At 51.0% G+C, this 20,728-nt stretch overlaps 1 protein-coding gene across 8 annotated transcripts in view; it reads left to right on the forward strand.

Moving 5' to 3' along the window:
- The window catches only part of LOC126943623 (cytochrome b-c1 complex subunit Rieske, mitochondrial), a 1,156,760-nt gene that overhangs the window by 293,128 nt on the left and 842,904 nt on the right, over positions 1–20,728 (forward strand). The window contains exon 1 of one of the 8 annotated variants that reach the window (XM_050772600.1): positions 3,536–3,539. The exons of 6 other annotated variants lie outside the window; for them this stretch is intronic. The gene's annotated coding sequence lies outside the window, so the exon portion shown is untranslated. Of the gene's footprint in view, positions 1–3,535; positions 3,540–3,996; positions 4,001–20,728 lie in introns of those variants that run through there. One more of the 8 variants, XM_050772577.1, reaches the window with a different exon arrangement.

The raw sequence follows: 20,728 nt of genomic DNA on the forward strand, positions 1-20,728 counted from the left end.
GGGGCCGCTGGCTCGCCATTCAGTGCTCTCCTGCCATTCAGAGAAGGACTCCAGGGAGGAACGGCCCTGGGATGGATGGAGCCACAGTGACTGTTCCCGGGGCAGGGAAGGACCTGCTCCCAGCCCGTTAGCGAGCCGGCGGGCTTGGATCCAGGTGGAGTCGGGGCCAACTCTCTGGGGTAGAACCTGTTGAAAGTTCCTGCTGAGAGCCCAGTTTTCCAGGAATGCCAGAGGCTAGGAGTGGAGGAGGCCTGGCTTGCAGTTTGTAGAAGTTGCAGAGGGACATCTGTCTTCCCCCCATCACCTTGATCATGAGCCATGCAGGGGATGGGAAGGGACGGGAGGGGATGGCATGTCCACAGGCCAGGCGTCCACATGACCGGGAGAGACTGGAAGAGGAAGGAGACCACGGCGCTCGGCACTCCCAGCCTCCAAGCCTCAGTCCTCAGGCTCTGCTTGAAACGTGGGTTTGTGGGTCTGGCTCATGTCTTGATTTTGAGAAGCTGGCCTGCAGTGGTCTATTCCTAGGGACCCCTTCCCTAGAGCTCATCTAGTGTCAGCATCCCTTGTTCCCATCGTGCTGAGGAGAGGCAGGGGACTGCCTGGGGTGGGAACAGTGAGGGGTGAAAGTGGGGCTGTGTGTGTGTGTGCGCGCGTGCGTGCACATATGTGTGTGAGTGCCGGGTTGCGCGTGTTCATGCTGCGCCTGAGGTGCGTGTGTGTGTGGTGTGTCCTGTGTGTGGCTCTGTGGATGCACAAGCATAGCGCATGGATGCACTTTGTGTATGGCCTGATTGTGTGTGGGCTCCCCAAGACTCACTGCGTGTGGCTGCGAGGGCTTGAACGGGTTAGTGTGAGGACCAGGGTGGCCAGACAGAGGAGGGAGTGAGAAGGAGCAGCATGGGGAAGCAGAAGGGCCGCTAGCCCCTGGGGTCCCATCAAACGCTGAAGACTCAGGTTTTCATGGAGGGGAAACAAGGGGAAAAAAAAGGAAAAATCTTGAGTTCCCCATCAATGCCAGTGCTTCCTCAATCCCTGTTTCCTGGAAAAGCGTCTGACCCCCTAAGTCCAGGGCCGGGACAGGGCCCTCCCCATGCTCTGAACCTGGGCTGCTGTGTGGCTTTGGAGAAGTCGCTCCCCCTCTCTGTTTCCTCATTTGACAACTTGGCCGCGGGATGAACTCCAGGATCACTGAAGTCCTCCCCAGTCCTGGCAGCTGGTGATCTAAGGGCACCAAGTCTATTCTACCATGAAGCCCCCTCCTGCAAGGAGTGCCAAGGGCCCCTGTGTTTCAGGAGAGATGGGAACCATCCTTCGTGATACCCTGCGGTGTCTCCGGAGCTGCGACTCCATGCCCTGATCAGCCAGACGGTGCAAGGATCCTTTGTGATGATGAGGACAGCCAGTCAATGCTGCTAGGGGCCACAAGGCCCTGCCTGCCCCCAGCAGCAACCCCAGCTTTCCATTGCCCCCAGGTCTTCCACGACCACCCCTCTTGCTAAGCTGAGGGCTACCTTCAGGGTTCGATCCTGAATTTCCCAACTCCTGGCAAAGCCCCCACCTCACCCAATTCCTAGCACACACGGTCTGCAGGAAATAAAAATAATATTCCATCAAGATGTGCTAAGGCAGGTTCTTTGGGTGTGTCCCACATACACAGCCAACCCTTGGCACAGTCCTGGGCAAACAAGAGGGATCCAGTGAGTGCTTACAGATGTATTTCTGGCCGGAGACAGCAAGGTACTCAGCCACGGATCCAGCAGCCACTCTTTGGGCATCTAGGATACACCAGGCACCGTGCCTGGTGCTGGGATATGGCAGAGTGCACAGGCGACTATAGACATTGTTCCTTCCCTCATAGAGGTTACAAAACTCATTCAGCTCAGTGCATAATTGCTGTGGTGTCAAGCGCTATGAAGGAGACGTATGTGTATTGACCTGCTTGGGCACTTGGGTACCAAAGTACCACAGACTGGAAGGTTTAAACAATAAAACTGTGTTGTCTCCAGTCCTGGAATGCAGGGGCACAATCACAGCTCACTTCAAGCCTCCGACTTCTGGGCTCAAGCAATCCTCCCATCTCAGCCTCCCGAATAGCTGGGACTGCAGGTTTGTGCCGCCATGGCCAGCTAATTTTGTTTATTTTTTGTAGAGATGGGGTCTCCCTGTGTTGGCCATGCTGGTCTCAAACTCCTGAGCTTAAGTGATCCTGCTTCCGAGGCCTCCAAAATGCTGGGATTACAGGTGTGAGTCACCATGCTCAGCTCAAATTTCCCCTTTTTATAAGGACACCATCTTACCCGATTAGGAGCCCACCCTACTCCAGGGTGACCTCATTTTAATGAATTCCCTCTGCAATGATCCTATTTCCAAATGAGGTCACGATCAGAGGTACTGGGCATTAAGATTTCAATATCTAAATTTGGGGGACATGATTCAACCTGTGGCAGTATGGCAGCCTACAACAGATGCCTGGCCCAGAAGCCAGATGAGGTAGAGGAGGCAAAGAGCAGAGGAGACCATGGAAAGTTAAAAAAAAAAAAAAAAAAAAAAAGTGTAAGAAGTCCTTGGCTGAGCTCCGAACAAAACAAGAGGTAGAGGCCTGTCCAGAGGCAGCTCCTAAAGGTGCCAGCAGTGAGGGTGGCAGGGATGGAGGGCTCCAACCTCAGTCCCCTCTTGGGCACCTGGGGCCATGCCGCAAGTCTCAGACCTTCGGATGGGGGTCACCTCCCAGACCTCCACCCTGTCCTCCGGGAATCCCGCCCGCCCAGAGCTTTTGGCGCTGCTCACCTCTCAGCGGGCAAACATTTTTATCCATTCCCTGAAATTAAACTTTCCCGTTTTTCATTATCAAATTCCGAGCTGGTGTCATCTCCCCCATGCCGGCGTGCGGCACTCGTTTACAGCGCCTGAGATTAATATTAGGTGTTTGTAAAAGGCGAATATTAGCTTCTCCCTTATATCTGTCAGAATTAATAACTTCCCCATCACAGATAACTCCGGGTCAATATTAGATTCGCAGATGAGGTTGGAAATAAAATGTATGGAAATATAACGTCTCATTTGTACATATTCAAAAAAGGCCCTTTTATTATTGAAATTCGGCGGCAACTGTTCAAAGGTCAGAGGACTTTGTGGCCTGGAAATACCCGCCATCTGGCCCGAGCAGGCGCCGGCGAGGACAAATTGGTGCCCCTCCACGGGGAGCCCGGGAGGACGCGGAGGCGGCGCGGGCACGGACCGGAGGCTCTGCCAGGGATTTTTATAGGGCAGAGAGGGATAGAGAGCTTACCCACCGCCGGCCCAAGCTCATGCTGGGCCCGAAGCCAGGGCCTGGTGTGGGCGCCTCGCCAATGGCTGCCGTCCATATGCCCTCCCCACCCCGGTGCCAGATCGGGGGCACGAGATCCCCTCCCTCCCCTCTAGCAGCCGGGCACTGACCTTGCAGACAACAAGGAGTTAACAGTCAGAGCTGCAGGAGGACCCACCTTGTCCCAGGACAGCCTCGCCATCCCCAGCCTCACCCACCAAGCTGGGGGGAGGTAGAGAGTGGCCTCCAAGGCGGGCAGGCCCCATTCCCCGCTTGGCAATCGCTCATAAATCATAATTGACAAGCATAATTTTTCCCTTGAGCGGCAAGGGTGCTTTATTTAGTTGTTTCTATTTTATCTGGTTGCAGGAGATGATGGACCCCCCGCCAACCCACTTCTGCTGTTTCCCATAATAATAAAACCCTCCGCTAGGCCGGGATGGGATCCGATTATGTGAACTCTACCCGCGCTGGTGAAAGGGCATCTTGGGACTCAGCCCCTCGTGCGGTGCGATGGAGAAGCTACCAACAGGGCCGCTGACAATGACCAAGAAGGTGGACCGCGGGGCAGGCCGAGGACGCCTCTCCTCCCTCGGCGAGGAGTGGCAGCACCTCAGGACCCCACACAGAGGAGGTTCAGCAAGAGAAACGGGCCCACCCTCAGTCACAGACGGAGTGGCAGGGGCGGGGGTGTGGCGCGGCATCTCCAGGGCCCTGAACAGCAGGCCCCAGGCCGGGCCGTGGGTCATTTTCCTGTCCCCTGGACAGGACTCCATAGGAGCAAAGACCCAGGGGTGTCTCTGCAGCCCCCTGGGCCTTGAGGCCGCGTTCCTGAGGTTCATTTGGGGTGGGGGGTGGATGTTGAGTATGCCGTCGAACCCCGAGCTGTGTCCAGGTTTCAGAGAGCAGAGGCCAAGCCCGCCCCGCCAGGAGCCAGTGAAAGAAGCCCCCAGGAGATCCTCCCGCCCAGCCCCTCGGTCCTCTGGCTCTGGGAGGCCTTTCTTTCCTGCGGCTGAGAAACCTTTCCGGTTCCCAAAGTGACTTAAGCTCTCCCCATTAACGCTGCCTCCAGCTGGGCTGGCACTGAGGTCCCCGCTCCGGCCCGGCCTTTGTGAGGAAGGGGCCCCTGCTCCGGGGAAGATGAAGGGAAAAGCCCATTCTTTCTTTCCTCCTAAGCCCTTCAAACTCGCGGTGACCCACAGTTAAATCTCTTTTAACAAGGCTCACTTCCTCGCCCAATCAGTTAAAACTCTCCAAAAATAAACAAGGCCCGGGCAGGCTTTTCCTGCAGCTCTGAGGCCAAGCTGGGAGGAGGGGGTGGTGTGGGCCCCTTAGTTGAGGAGGGACTTGTGCTGGCCTCAAAGTTGGGGTGCTGGGCCTAACTAACCCGGTCCTCAAAGACAGGGTGCTGGGCCCATCCCTGCCCTCAAAGGTGGGGCATATCACCTGCCCTCAAAGACAAGGTGGTCCACCCCCTGCCCTGAAATTTGGGGTGCTGGGCCCATCCCTGCCCTCAAAGTTGGGGTGCCGGGTCCATTCCCTGTCCTTAAAGGTGGGGTCCTTGGCCTGCCCCTGCCCTCAGAGATGAGGTGCATGTGTCTCAGATGCCATGAGCAGGCCCGGTGCAGGGCAGAACTAGAGATGGGTGATTGTTGACTGCTGTTTATCTCCCGCTCTGAGCTACAAGCTCCCAGGGACAGGGCCAGTCTCATTTGCCTACCACTGTATTACCAGGGTCTGGCACAGTGGAGTTATCTAATAACTCTCAAAGGGAGGGAGAGGAGAAGTGATCCTCTGTCCTCCGACTATCCACAGTCTCAGGACACTCACCCCGTCTGGGCACAGTTATGAGAATATGTCGTCTCCTGTGGTCAGGGTGAACTGACAGGGAACACAGACTTCCCACCCTGCTCACCCAGCCTGGTCAGGATTAGGGTCCTGTTTCCAGCTTTTCCTCTCGCATCATGCAGCTGAGGTATGAGTGCCACCCTCACCTGGCAGCTGGTGAGGGGAGGGGTTTGTCTGTCACACAGCACAGCCCTTGGCTTTCCACATGCCCAGTCTCCTGGCTGGAGGGTAGTAACAAAAGTGAAAACCATGCTCAGAGGCCAAAGTCTGCTGTCCTTAGGCCCCCAGCCCCCATTGACTAAGACCTTCAAAAGGTCACATCCCAGTGAGTGAACTCTTGGGATGGGTGGATGGATTGAGGAATGAATGGGTAGATCAATGGTGGAAGGGTGGATGGATAAATGGAGGAAAGGAAGCAGGAATGAAGGGATGGATGAATAGATCAATGGATGGGTGGATGGATGAATGGAGAGATGGATGGATGGATGGATGGATGGATGGATGGATGGATGGATGGATGGATCGATGGATGGATGGAAGCAGGGATGAAAGGATAAATGGGTAGGTAGATGAATGAATGGGTGTGTGAGTGGATGGATGAATGTGTGGATGGGTGATAAATGGATGGAGGGATTAATGGATAGATACATGGGTAGATGGATAAATGGATAGATGGATAAATGGGTGGATAGATAAATGGATGGAGTAATAGATGAGTGGATGGATAGATGGATAGATGGATGGATGGAGAGAGGGAGGGATGGGTAGATGGATGAATAGATAGGTGAATAAAGGGAGAGAGGTGAGGGAGAGAATAGGGAAAGGATGAAATGGATAGATGGATGATGGATGGAGGAAGAGATGCAGAGATGAAGGGATGGGTGGATAGATGGGTGAATGGAGGGATAGATGGGTGGATGGAAGGATGGATAGGTAGATGGATGGATGGATGGATGGATGGATGGATGGATGGATAGATCGATGGGTTAATGGAGAGATAGGTAAGTGAATGGATGGCAGGGTCAGTGAACTTGGCCAGATTCCTTTTGTGGAGACTTGCTTTATCTTTTCATTCTCCTACTGTGCGAGCTACAGAATGAAGCTGGTAGCTTCGTCTGGCATTCCAGGCCTTCCCAGTCAGGCCCTGCCTCTGTGGCTTGCCTTTCCCTGACTGTCCTCCAGGATCCCTCTGCCCAGCCTGGCTGAGTCTGTTGCCACTGCCCACAACACACTTTCGTAACGTATTCCCCACCCTCCCACACACTGGGATCACTAACACTCTACGCGTCTCCCTTCTCGGAAAGCTTCCTGGGCCTCTCCCTGCCCGGAGCTCTGCATGCTGTCAGATGGTGGTAGGCTTGTTGCCATCTTCTCTCCTTGCCAAAGGTGAGGCCAGGGGCAGGAACCACTGCTCCATGGGATCCCTGTGCCTTGAGCCAGGGGTGTTCGAGAAATGGGAAGCCTAAGAGTGCCGATTTGAAATTTCATTGCCAGGAATCGACTCTTTGGCAGAGCGCAGGGGTTGTGGTGACAAGGCATAGTCTCCAGAGACCTTTCTCCCTTCCCCAGCTCCGGGCTCCACACCCTTCAAGGCTAGACCGGGTGTGATTCCCATCCCCCTTCGCTTCACACAGCTCCTGATCTCATGCATGTGACTGGAAGCTCCCTGGTGGCTGGGGCGGTAAGGGAGATGGACGGTGGCCAGGGTTGGGGGAGGTTTCCTAGAAGGTCTATCTTCTCCCAGGGCCTGGCAAGAGGTAGTTACTCAGTCTCATCAAGCCTGACTGTTTAAGCCACCTGAGGTCCCTCAGCTGCTGTGTCGCAGGAAGTGGGGTTTTGGTCACCATACAAAAATCACAAGGCAGTACCATGAGCTTCTCCAAGCAGCAGGTGGCCAAGGCAAAGTACGGCCTCATGGCTCGTAATGTGGCGTGAGCTCTGAGGGTGCCATGCAGGGCCCACCACCCCATGGGTACACAGAGCCCTGTGAGCAGCGCCCACAATTGCCCTTGGAGGGACAGCTGGCCAGGACCCCACTCCAAACTCCAGGGCCTCTGCACTTGCTTCTCGATGTCTCAACTCAGCCCGTGGCTGCACCTGGGCTCCAGGTGAAGGTCTGAGCCCAACCACTTTCCAGTCCAAGAGACTCTATTGGCGAAGGTTGAAAATGGGACTCTCTGCCATATTCTGTCCACCTCTCATGTTCTGTCCCCAGCCCCACCTCCTCCAGGAAGCCTATCCTGATCACTGCAGCCGTTAACCAGAGTGGCTGCGTCGCCTCACCTCAGTTTCCTCTTTGTCCGGAGCTCACCAACTCCTGCACAGGGGTGAGGAGCTGATGTCCGGGCTCCACCTGCTCCTTCATCCAGATTCCCCAGGCTCAGCCTGGCTTGGGGGCGGGTATGTGATGCTTATGGCTTCACTGGGATTGGCTGCGTGAGGCTAGAAGACCCTAGAAGGAGCAAGGTTTCTAGGACAAGTGTGGAAGCTCAAGGGCACAACGAATGTGTGACCTGCTTTGGGGAAGCCACAGTGAATTCTATTGTCTCTGTCCCCTCTCCCCATCCCCGAGTCCCACATCATGCCTCTTCTTCAGGCAACAGCTCACACTCTGTGGGATGGTTACATGACCCAGGATTAACCAATCAGAGCACCACATCGCCCTGGCCAGTGATTGGCTCAGAGAAAGGCACATGCCTGGAGCCCAGCCAACAAAGCCTTACCTGTGACTTTTATAGGAGCAATTGTCCTTGGGTTGCTAAGGTGATAGGAGCTGCTGCTGGTAGTTGCTGGTGAGAATAAAGCCAACACAGAGGAAGGCAGAGCTAAGACTGCTCAAGAGAAGCAGAACTTTAATTGCACTCTTTAGGAGCCTGGATCCAGCCATGCCTGAAGGCAACATGGTACATGAACCGATACATTCTGCTTTTTGGTGGAGGCCAAAACCTGGATCTATGTCACTTGCAGTCAGACTCCTGGAACCATACAGGCCCCAGAGCCAGTCTCACTCATGTCCTGTGGGCATTCCTGAATGACCACAGGTTTTTTTCCAATCCAAAGTGTTACAGCCATTCCCATAGCAATGCTGGGCTTGCCTCCTCAGCCCCTGCATGGCCCTCCTCCCTCCACACACCTTCTGCTACCCCATGCTTTTCTGGGGACGGCCATGCACTTCCCTACAGAGGCATGCTTTGTCTTCCACTGCCCCGTGGCACCTGGTTGCAAAGCTAAGATGTGACCACGTCACCTAACTCTACAACGTGGTCCTTCCCTCCCTTCCCGAGGCTTGTCCCAACCTTCCTGGAGAGGCTGCATTTCCATAGCACACATTCTATGATCTCCGTGACCTTTCAGGCACATTTACTCCTGGCACGCTGGCCAAATGACAGGCCCTCCCTCTGAGACACTCGGGTCAATGGTCAATATCCACAAAGCCCCTGATCCAACAGAGCCTGCCTGCCTCCTCTCCCCGCACCTGGGCTGCCCTCTCACCCATTTCCTGCTCCACATCCACCTCCCTTCCTAGACGTGAGGCCCCAGAGCCCAGAAACCGGGACTTGGTGCCCCGGGGTCCACACAGCACTGGCACACAGAAGGGTTCCATGCAAGCCTGTGGGATGCCACAGCTCCTGATCGGTTTTGCAGGAGCTTCTGTGGACACAGACACCCTTGTGGAATGTGAGTGAGGAGAAGCTGCCCACAGCCCCCTTTGGGCATGAACCCAAAGCCCAGGGGCCCCCACGTTGGGATCTCTGTCAGCTGCCCCTGGGGCAGGCCACCCTCTGCCCCTGCCAGGGCCCGCACGTCCTGCCATCCAGCCTCCTGGGGGGCACTTCAGTACAATGGGCTTGGCGGCCCCATGGCTTCCCAGGCGGATGTGATGGCAAATAGCAGGCACTTGGCATGTCTTCGGGATTTCTGAGCATAACAGAAATGTCAGGCGGATCTTAATGAAAGGCTGTGGGCTTCTGGGGATTGACAGGCAACGCAGAATCCTAATTTTCAGATGGCTTATTCTCAGGGCTTTCGGCACCCGGGGCCAGAGCTGGGGAGCCCCCCAAGTCCCCGTGGAGGGCTGGACCCTCTCCTCCATTGCGGGAATGGCTGCCCCGCAGCCGACAGATGCCCCTTCCGGGGTCTGGCCACCGGTGCTGAGTCCTGATTTAGAAACTAAATTATTTCTCTTCCTCATCCGCAGCAATTGGACGCCTGCCTTTTGCCTACACTTTGTGAGCAACGTGTGGCAGAGGAGGCAGCGTCCCCACGGCTGCCGCTGACGTCAGGAGGGCTGCCAGGAGCACAGTGGGCCGCCCGGGCAGGTGCCGCGTGGGCAGGTGCCACGGCGCGGGGGCGGGGCCAGGCGGGCCACAGTGGCTGCTGCAGGCGCCACCCTTAAAGGGAAAGCCTGCTTTCCCAGCCAGCTCCCGGGGAACTGGGGAAGGGCGACTACCCTCAGCAGGGCAGGCCTTACCCTCGGGGGTGAAGTAGGAAGACCCCCCCACCTGGGGTGGCTTGATGTGTGCCCCAAAATGTGCCTGGAGCTTCAGTGAGAGCTGCTCTGTGCTTGGTGGCTGACCCTGGGCCGGTGTGTCTCTAGGTGCTGCGAGACAGTGCCGAGTTGGACAGACAGGATGGGGGGTGGGAAGTGAAGCGGGTTGGAGGGACCCCCTCCTCTGCAGCACACAGCTGGCGCTCTTTTGATTTCCATGCAGGTGCCACTGCAAGTCCCCTCTCTCCTGATGAGATTGTCCATTGTGCCCGTGTCCTTCCAGGAGGACGTCCCTGCTCCTGCTGCTCCAAGGAGCTCACGGTCTGATTGGAGGAGACAGACCTCCGATGAGTAAACCACCAAGCTGGACAGTGATAACTCCCAGAAAAAGCAGACCCAGCCTCATGGAGCGTCGTGACAAGGCAGGCGAGTGGGTGACTTGCACATGCACTGCGCAGGGATTCACAGCTGGCTGCCCGGTGACTCCACAGCCTGCTGCACTCCGGAGGGACCCTGGGTCTGCGGAGACACCAGGTTCTACCCTGCCCTTGCTGGCCCCTCGCTTGGACCCCTAGACCTGGGTCAGGGTCTGTTTCCCTCACTGAACTGGGGATATGAACGGGCAGCTCCCAGACATCATTAGTGTGGCAAGCCCAGTCCCTAAAAACAACAGAGAAGGAGGGAGGGAGGGAGGTGGATCTGATGGCCTCAGGCAGGTTGGGGACCCACACCACTGGCCACAGGCCCTCTCTCCTTCCCTAGGGTCTTCGCTTTCCTGGCCCTGCCCTGAAGGCAGCATAGTCCAGGAAGGCTGCCTGGAGGAGGGTGGTTCTATTGGGCCTCCGTAGAAAGTAGGATTTGGATGATGGCTGTAAGCAAGAAGCAACCCCAGTGCAGGGATAGTGTGATGGGGGTACGGTCCCCTGTGCTTCCCGCCTGTGGGCAGGTGAAGGTGGACAGGCTCCCCTGCGAGGCCCTGAGGGGAGGGTGGGGAGCAGACGTGTGTCCTGGAGGGTGACGGAGAGGGCAGCCCAGGTCTGGGTCTGGGCAGGGATGGTCTGAAGGGATCCTGGAGAGGACAGGCCCATGGTGGTGGCTAGGTGGGGACAGTGGAGGGATGGAGCCCTGTCACATTGGCTCCTGCTGCCCAGAAAAACTCAGGGCCCCAGCTCCTTTAGAAACCATCCCAGCCTCACCCCCCACCTTCTTGACCGCAGTCTGCTCCCTGTTCCTCGCCCACCCTGACCCACTCCAGCCACAGAGGCTCCCCACTCGCAGCTCCTCGAAGGCCCTGGGCTTGTTCCAGGTGCTGTGCCCGCCAGGAGCGCTCCAGGCTCCTGTGAGCCTGGTACAGACACCACATCTAGGAGTCTTCCCACCCCCGACCAGGGCAGATCCCCCGCTGTCTACTAAGAGCACCCTGGGGCATTCCTTAGATGCCTCACCACTCTGGGGAGCAACAGGCTTTTTTGGGTGATGACGTTTTTAACGTCGCCTGCCCTCCACCCCCTGCTCTGACAGCAGGGACCGTGGTCACAGCCAGACCCCAGCCCAAGTCTGGTGTGCAGGAGGCACTCGGTCAATGGTGGGGGTGAGTGCCTGAGCAGCCCCCTTCAGAAGGGGTCGCAGGTCTGTGCCTCCTCCAGATGGGAGCACCCTGAGAACTGGCCAGGGCTGACCCCCATTCCCCCAGGACACAGCTCCTGATGTGCCAGGCAATGGACTGGCTGCTTTGGTTGATGAGGGAGGGAAGGAAAGGAGGAGGAAGGGAGAGGTGAGGAAAGAGGGAAGGAAGGAAGGAAGGTGGGAAGGAAGGAAGGAAGGAAGGAAGGAAGGAAGGAAGGAAGGAAGGAAGGAAGGAAGGAAGGAAGGAAGGAAGGAAGGAAGGGCGAGCGCGCTCTCTCCCAGCTCCCTGTCTTCTTCCCTTTGCCCCACAAGGCTGAGATTTCTCTGTGCCATCTTCAGGGAGGCGGTGCCCAGGGGATTGTGGCAGGAAACACCAGGCCCGGGGCTGCACCTCCTGAGCACTGTAGCTCCTAAACCCACCCGCTGAAGCTCCACAAATAACCCCAAAGAGGAACGGAGATCAATGCACTGCCCTATTGACAAAACCTCAGCCGTAATGCAGATAGCTCTCACGTTTTTATTGTGTTCATGTATGTTGATTCATAGCGGCTTTGTCAATAAAAAAACACCACACAAAGTCTCACAGTAAAAACGTCACCAAAAATTATTTATTGCTATGATAACAGCAAATTATATATTGAAGGAAATTTGTGGCGTTGGGTAGGACAGAGGCTGGTGGCATCGTTGGCAGAGAAAGGGCCCCTGTAAGCCTGCACTGTGGCCCCACCATCACCTGAGTACACCCTCTGCCCAGCCCCGACGCAGGGCTGGCTTGGGCTCAGGGCAGTGGCCCCCCGGTGACAGGGAAGTCATGGGTAGAGTCCATACCCACAGACACGAGGGAGAATGTGATCAGCAAAGTAACACAGGGGCCCACAGGCAAGATGGAACAGTTTTTCACCAGGGAAGCCAGGAAGAAGTCCTCACGCAGTAATAACTGGGCCACCTTGGGAAGACCAGGTAGGTTTCAAATATTCACTTCCACGAGGAAGAAACCGCAGGAGCAAAAACCGGAGGGTAAGGAAATGCTTAGCGTGTTCGGAAGACACAGAAATAACATGCTTAGTGCCTGGGCGCATGGTCCTGAGTGAGGGACGCTTGGGCAGCCCTGGATCAACCCGCACCTGCAGGAGCCCTTCGCTTCCTTGCAGATGGCGACCATCTCCGCAGATCTCTTCCATCAATAAAAGTGTTTTTATAAAATTTCTTCCTTGGAAAATTGACTCCCTGGTTTTGGTATTTCATGGGTAAAGTATAAATTGTGGAGGTGGCACCAACTATAAAAATGAGCTTTGCTTTTGAACTATAAATGTGCTGGGAGGTGGTGCGGAGTGCCCGGGTGGGCCGGGGGAGAACCTTAGTGGCTGCTGCCTGGTGTTACTGACAATCTCAGTGGGCGGGGGCTGGGCGGGGGCTGGAGCGGTGGGCGGGTCTGCTGAAGGTGTAGACACCAGGGCCAGGGCCAGCCCGGGGGTGGAGAAACTGGGGTGAGGGACGTGATGGGGAGGGTACGACTTCTTTAGAGTTGTGCGTGCTATTCTGGGCAATTGACAAGGGGGTGGGGATAATTTTTCTTTTCCTGGAATGTCTGCCTGGGGGTCAAAAATTTACACTTACACCAAGGGGTTGGATAAATAGGAAAGAACGCGTTTTTGTTTTTTGTTTTTTGTTTTTCAAAAAAAAAAAATCAGTGGAAGATTTCTGCTTCATACTGGCAGCCCTTTTCCTGCACATCTTTCTCTTTATGCGGTTTTGTCTCAGTGATTTGAGCATGTTCTAATTTTGTCATTCAAGCCATCTGACTTTCACTGCTCTATACAAACAAAACCTAATTTAGTCTGAGATGTTTTAAGTCATAACAATGACGGATGGCCAGGGTTCAGGTGTGGTGGAATATTTAAATACCTAGTCTATATTTTTCTGATATAAAGACAGGCAGCTTTTTGTACTCTGATTAATTATGATTTTGCATTTCAGAAAAAAAAATAGCTTTTTCTATTCTACATTATTAATTGGTTATTTAATTAGGAATTCTCCAAGCTTCAGATGTTGGGAAGCTAAATCTGTGAGTGGGTTTAAAAAAAAGCCAAGCTCTATCCTGTTGCCTTTTTGTATCTTATGAAGGTCACAATAAGACGTGATTGTTTGGCATAGCGGCAGTGAATTATGCCACCAGACAAGCTTTTAACCTATGCGCCTTCACTCTGAGTGAGACGCACGGGGCCTGTGCTCTCTTTAAACCGTTCTCTATTGAAGAGGATTCAATCACCATAATGAATCTGAGGCCAGGCAGCAATCTTCCGCACTGAAAGAATTTCTAAAAGATTGTAGAATTTGTAAAACGAACAGCTCGCAGACTAAATGGCTGTGTGGGTGAATCAATTATTGCAAGGCCCCGAGTAGTCATAATATTTAGTACATATCATAGAGTGTTTCAGGTACAATAAGATATGCTCGTTTTTCCCCGTTCCTGCTGGAAGCGGCACCGAAAGCCTTCACGCAACCCCAGCTCATCTGCCGCATCCCGGGAGAGGTAGGTCACGTCGAGCGCACCCACTGCACATCCACGCGTGGACGTTGGGCACGTGCACAGGCAAGGAGGGGCTGCCTTCTGGAGAGGTGGGTGGTGGGGGAGCTAGAATACTTTCCCCAACCTCCCCGCTATTCCATCAAGTCTGCCTCAGAAACCCATGGAGATGCTAAGTTGCCAGTTCTCTTTTTTTAGAGCCTGGTTTTGAACCATTTCCTTATTAATACAATAATTATTTTTCTCTGACAGCACCATTTATAACCATCTACTCTGTGTCCAACTAGCCCTGTTTTCATTAATCAATGGTCATAGAGACGACTGTCATCACCTCTCTGGATGATGACTTATCGGCCTAATGCAGGCTCCTTTCTGGGGACCACAAATCAGGTGAGGATGGAGCCTTTTTGGCTGCTGGGTGTAAAAGCTTCTAACACAAGACTAGGTACCATCTAAAGACCTTTACCTCAGAGAAGGGCACCAGGGAGTTTCCGGGAACTTGTGGAAGGTTGTTTTCACTGTGTTTTAAAGGTTGCAAGATGGGCAGCCCCTCTCAAGCATCATAGGGAAGTCTCGATGCAATCCAAGGGGAACTTAGAAAATATCCTGATGTCATCATGGCAAAGGTCCCAGTTGGAGTATTGGAGGAAACCTTCCACGAGGCCAAGAAGGGTTAGAGACAAATGTTACATAGATTGAGACTAAGGCAGGGTTTTACATTGGCTGTCGCCAGAATGAAGCTGGGAGATCCTTGAAGTCCCTTTAATGCAGTTCCCAGTTGCCCCTATTCACGTTGCAATGACAGCTCCTCTCCTTAGCATTCTGCCACAGAAGGGAACAAGTAGTGCCCAGTTTCTCAAAGTCGCAGAAGTGGCATTGCTCAGTGTCCCCTTAGTTGATACTCCCTGGATAAACCTTTCCATTTTGAGGCCTATGAAACTACAACTCTGTCTTCAGGGGGTGGGAACATCTATTCTGTTTTGTGACGAACTTTAGCCTGGCTTTGCCTCTGTGGCTGTTCATTTGTCATGAGCATTCTGACAATGTGAATGGCTCACCAATCTCAGCTGGTAAGGAGATAAAAAGAAAATCCTTCATATTTTTCTAAACTCTGTGCAGAAATCTCCTCCTGTGAACCTCATCTTTGAGCTCCTTTGCTAATAGAGGACAAAGAGGTTAAGTCTTTTCTTGAAGTCTTCAGCTGGTAGACTGCAGGGCCAGTACTCAAGTATGAATCTTGGGAGCCCCTACCTCCTCCCTACAAAGTATCTCCTAGCTGGGTGTTTCTCCCTTAAGCAGTTCCTCCCTGCTCCACCCAGGGCACCCATGACACTTCCCCGGAGAAAAGGAGATGCTGTCCTCCCAAATGAGCCCAGAGCAGAGATCCTCACCAGCTTTCTCAGGCAACAGCAAATGGGCCAGACCATCTATTCCCAAAACATTCCTTCATCCCAGCTCTCAATGGCCTGATTCCAATACTCTGCTAACAGAAAAGGGGAATAAACAGAAGCAGCTAGAAGAGCTACCTGGCAACGAGATCCACATCAACAGATAATATCAAGTACTTACAAAAGAATCTAACAAACTTCACGCCAGCACTTTGGGAGGCTGAGGTGGGCAGATCATGAGGTCAGGAGTTCGAGGCCAGCCTGGCCAATGTGGTGAAACTCCGTCTCCACTAAAAATACAAAAATTAGCCAGGTGTGGTGGTGCATGCCTGTAGTCCCAGCTACTTGGGAGACTGAGGCAGAAGAATTGCTTGAACATGGGAGGCGGAGGTTGCAGTGAGCTGAGATCACACCACTGACTCCAGCCTGGGTGACAGAGCAAGATTCCGTCTCAAAAAACAAACAAACAAACAACAACAACAACAAAAGAATCCAACAAACTGTGTTCATAATCTCTACAGAGAAAACTATATAATTTTATCTGAGAGTTCTTAGAGAAATTCGAAATGGAAAAATGTACCATATTCATGGATAGGAAAGTTGAACATTATATAGATATCAATTCTCCCCAGATGGATCTATTGATTCAACATTATTTCAAGTCCCAACAGAGACTTTTAAAGAAACTTGTTAAATGATATGGAGCAAGCAGATAAGAATAAGCAGGATGTTTCTGAAGATGAAAAGGAGGGAGGAAAGACTTCCCTCACCTTATTTAGGACTTAGCATGAACCTATAGTAACTAAGACAGTGTCATATTAGTGTAGGGAAAAAGAAATCAATCAGAGAAATAGTCTAGAAAGGGAACCTCACATTAAGGTTTATGGCATTTGGTATATGACAGGTATATGTCAGATCAGTAGGGGAAAAACAAAAAAAAATTACTATTGAATAAATGAAGTTGAAAAATGATTAGCCATCTGGGAAATGAAGAAATTGTATCTTCTCTTCACACCATGTTGACAAATCTAGTCCAGATGGATTAAAGACTTAAATGTTAAAAACACAACTTTAAACTTCTTAGTAGAAAATATAACTAAATATCATTTAGACCTTGGGGTAAGAATAGATTTCCTTAAACAAACATCAGTGACTATAAAGAAAAAGATTAACACATTTGACTATATTAAAATTAAGAACTTTATATTTATCAAAAGACAACTCTGAAAGTAGAGACAAGTCACAAGATATTTGCAACACATGCAACTGACAAGGATTAATATCAAAAATACATTGGGGCTGGGTGTGGTAGTGCATGCCTACAATCCCAGTCTGTAATCCCAGCACTTTGGGAGGCCGAGGCAGGTGGATCACCTGAGGTCAGGAGTTCAAGACCAGCCTGGCCAACATGGTGAAACCCCGTTTCTACTAAAAATACAAAAATTAGCCAGGTATGGTGGCACACGCCTAGTCCCAGCTACTTGGGAGGCTGAGGCAGGAGAATCACTTAAACCGAGAGGCAGAGGTTGCAGTGAGCCAAGATTGTGCCATTGCACACCAGCCTGGGCAACAGAGCAAGACTCCATCTAAAAAAAAAAGAAAAAAAAATGGACTGCATATCAATAAGAACAAAAGCAACACAATGAAAAAATAGGCAAGGGACATCAATAGGCATTTCACAGAAGAGTAAATAAATGTGGCCATATTAAGAGAAGATTAACATCAATGGTGATCAAGGAAATACAATCAAAACCACGATGAGAGACCATTTTGTACCTATTTGATTAATAAATACTAATAGTCTAATAACACCAAGCGTTGGAGAGGATATGGAGCCACAGAATTGCTTATGCGTTGTGGGAGAGGCTCACCACATTAGAAAAACAGCTTGAAATTATCTCCTAAAGTTGAATATTCACAGCAACTCCACTCCTATGTATATATACCCAAGACGAAATCTTGCACATGTGCAAAAGGAGAGACATGCAGGAGTGCTGTGCCAGCACCATTCATGATATCAAGATGCTAAAAACACCCAAACACTCTTGAACAGGAGCTACAAGATACAAGATACCAGATAGCTAGCTTGTATTTTCACCCAGTGGAACGCTACAGTGGAACACTACATTGAGTGAACAATGTTGAGATGTAACAATATGAAAGAATCTCAGCATTATTCTAAAAGTAAGTCACAAAATTTGTATACAAGATGGTACCTTTTAAAGTTAAAAACAACTAAACGAAAATACATGCCTTGGGAAATACAATGTAGAAACAAGAGAAATACGTAAAAAGAAAAGCAAAAGAATGAACAGAGAATTGAGAAGATGGTTACCTTGGGTAAGAGAGGTGGGGACATAGAGAAGTGGGGGAGCCATACATTGTCATCAAGTTCTTAGTTTGTGTTTTGGTGGTGGGCTTATGTCATTAAAAGTATTGTTTAGGACCAAGCACGGTGGTTCATGCCTGTAATCCCAGCACTCTGCGAGGCCGAGGCAGGCAGATCACCTGAGGTCAGGAGTTTGAGATCAGCCTGGCCAACACGGTGTAATCCCGTCTCTACTAAAATTACAAAAATTAGACAGATGTGGTGGTGCTAGGGTGGAGGCTGTGGCAGGTGAATCCAGGAGGCGGAGGCTGCAGTGAGCCGAGATCACACCATTGCACTCCAGCCTGGGCAATAGAGCAAGATTCTTTCTCAAAAAAAATAAAGTATCATTTAGGCCGGGCATGGTGGCTAAATGCCGAGGCAGGCAGACTGCTTGAGGGCAGGACTTTGAGACCATTTCTACCAAAACAAAAAACAAAAACAAAGAATCCCAAAAAACAAACATTAGCCAAGTGTAGTGGCCCACACCTGTAGTCCCAGCTACTTGGGAGGCTGAGGTGGGAAGATCTATTGAACCTAGGGGTTCGAGGCTGCAGTGAGCTATGATTGCGCCAATGTACTCCAGCTGGGGGGACAGAGCAACACTCTTGTCTCAGAAACAAAAAGAAAAGTATCATTTAAATAATTACACTGTGTATGGGCCATGCATAGAGCAAGGAAGATTGTATGTGAACCAAGTATTGTGCTAAAGCCATTCTATGTACTCAGGTCCAATTTTTCAAAAGTACAACTGGCCCAGCAATTATTCTTCTAGGAATGCATCCTGAGGAAAATAACCAGAGATGTGTGCAAAGAGCTGTGTACAAAGCTGTTTAGGGCCAAATTGTTTCTAATAACAGAAAACTGGAAAGAACATTAGTGTCCAACAATAGGAGATTGGCTGAGTAAACATATGGTACCCTCATGCGATGGAATATTAAAGAAGTTTCCAAAAGCCGGGTAGTGTTTTGTACATACACACACTGTGAGAAAGAATCTAAAAGGAAAAGGCAATAAAACTACAATGCCGATCATTTGGTGAGAGTATAGGTGATTTTTGCTTTTTTCATCCTTCCTGTCAGATGATATATTATTCTGTAATTTTAGAAGGTAAATTTAAGAGATAATAAAAGAAACGATACCATGCCTAGGGTATAGAGAGGAGCAATTGATACAAACAAGGACAGCCATTTTGCAGATATTGAAAGGACAGGTTCCTCAGATGGGCAAGGAGAACACTTTTATTATTGTAATATTTTATATTTTATATACTAAAATTCTTTAAAGTATGTTTATCAGATAGTTGGAAGATAGAGTGAAATGTAAATAAGTGTCCTGAGAATCCCATCAATGAATACTGATGGTCTTCTTTCTAGTCCTCTCCTCCAAAGTAAAAAGTAGAAGCTGGGGTTGATCAGTGATGGCTAATCGTATGTGTCAACTAGGGTAGGCCATGGGAGCAGTTATTGGTCAAACATCGGTCTACATGTTGTCTCGAAGGTATTTGTTAGAAGTGACAAACACTGAAGTCACTACACTTTGAATAAAGCAGATTGCTCTCCATAATATGACGGGCCTCATCCAGTCGTCGGAGATCTTAACAGAATTGAGGAAGAGGGAATTCCACCTCCAGCCAATCTTTGGACTTGAAATGTAACATCAACTCCTATGTGAGTCTCCAGGATGCCGGCCTGCCCTGTAAATTTCAACTTGCCAGCTGCTCCAATTGCATGAGCTAATTCTTTAAAATCAACCTTGAGATGGATGAATAAATTAGATAGATAGATAGATAGAGAGATGATAGATTAGATATAGATTATATAGATGATAGATAGATAGATATAGATAGATAGATACATACATACATACATACATAGATACATACATACATAGATAGATAATTAGATAGATAAATAGAGAAAGAGATCTCCATCCTATTGGTTCTGCTTCTCAGGAGAATCCACTCTAAAACATACAGGTACAATTATATATTTTTGTGTTTAGGTCTTTTTCACAAAACAGGATAGTCATATCCTGTTTTCACAAAACATTAAGTAAATTATGAGCATTAGCCAGTGTTATTTTTAAAGTCCTTAAAAAACCCTAATGGTCACATATTTTTATAATCATTTATTCTTAACCAATTCCTTACTGTCAGACACTTGGATTGTCCCTAATTTTTCACTGTTGTAAGTCACATTGCAACTAACAGACCGGGAACATCATCTCTCCATCGCTAATACAACTTATTTTTGAAAAATGTAGTGATCAGAGGCCTGGATTCTAGAGTAGGTCTGACTGCCGTCTGTGGGGCTTCACCTCCCGTGGCCTCAGTGGGCGGACCTGTGTGACTTCCATGAGCGGTTCCTGCCACTGCATTCCCTGTTCCTCGGAAGGTCAGCCGGGCCGCTCTGCACCTGTCCCCGGGCCTCACTCATGTGACAGTGCTGCGCGCTCCCTGGCCCGCCACTCCGCCCTCGGCAGCCCGCCCACCACCTCCTCCCTCTCAGCAAGGTCCTTTCTGACCACTTCAGCCCAAAGGGACCTGCTTCCCTCTCCCCATCCTCTGCCCACCCCTGGCCTCCATGACTCCAATGACCACCTACTCTGCGGACACACACGGCCTCCCAAACAAAGTAGAGGGGCCACGGTGCCATGTTTCATCGATGTCCTCTATGTGTTGAGTATCACCACGCAGCACACCCACTCCACAGGCTGAAACGTCTCACATGGGCTCCACTTCATCCAGAAGGCAGATCCAAGCAGGCCAGGGAGCTCCGAAGGGGCAGGGGCAAAAACGGGGCTGTAAAAATTTTTTAAAAGTAGGTCAAGCACAGTGGTTCACGCCTGTAATCCCAGCACTTTGGGAGGCCAAGGCAGGTGGATCATCTGAGGACAGGAGTTCAAGACCAGCCTGGCCAACATGGTGAAACCCCGTCTCTACTAATAATACAAAAGTTAGCTGGGCATTGTGGCTGGCGCCTGTAATCCCAGCTACTCGGGAGGCTGAAGCAAGAGAATCACTTGAAGCCGGGAGGCAGAGGTTACAGTGAGCCGAGATCACACCATTGCACTCCAACCTGGGCAAAAGAGTGAGACTCCATCTCAAAATAAAAATAAAAAAAATTTAAAACGTAACAAAACAAAATGAAACAAGGTTGAGCTTGGGTCT

The sequence above is a fragment of the Macaca thibetana genome, chromosome 19, assembly GCF_024542745.1.
Source record: "Macaca thibetana thibetana isolate TM-01 chromosome 19, ASM2454274v1, whole genome shotgun sequence".
Lineage (NCBI taxonomy): Eukaryota > Metazoa > Chordata > Mammalia > Primates > Cercopithecidae > Macaca > Macaca thibetana.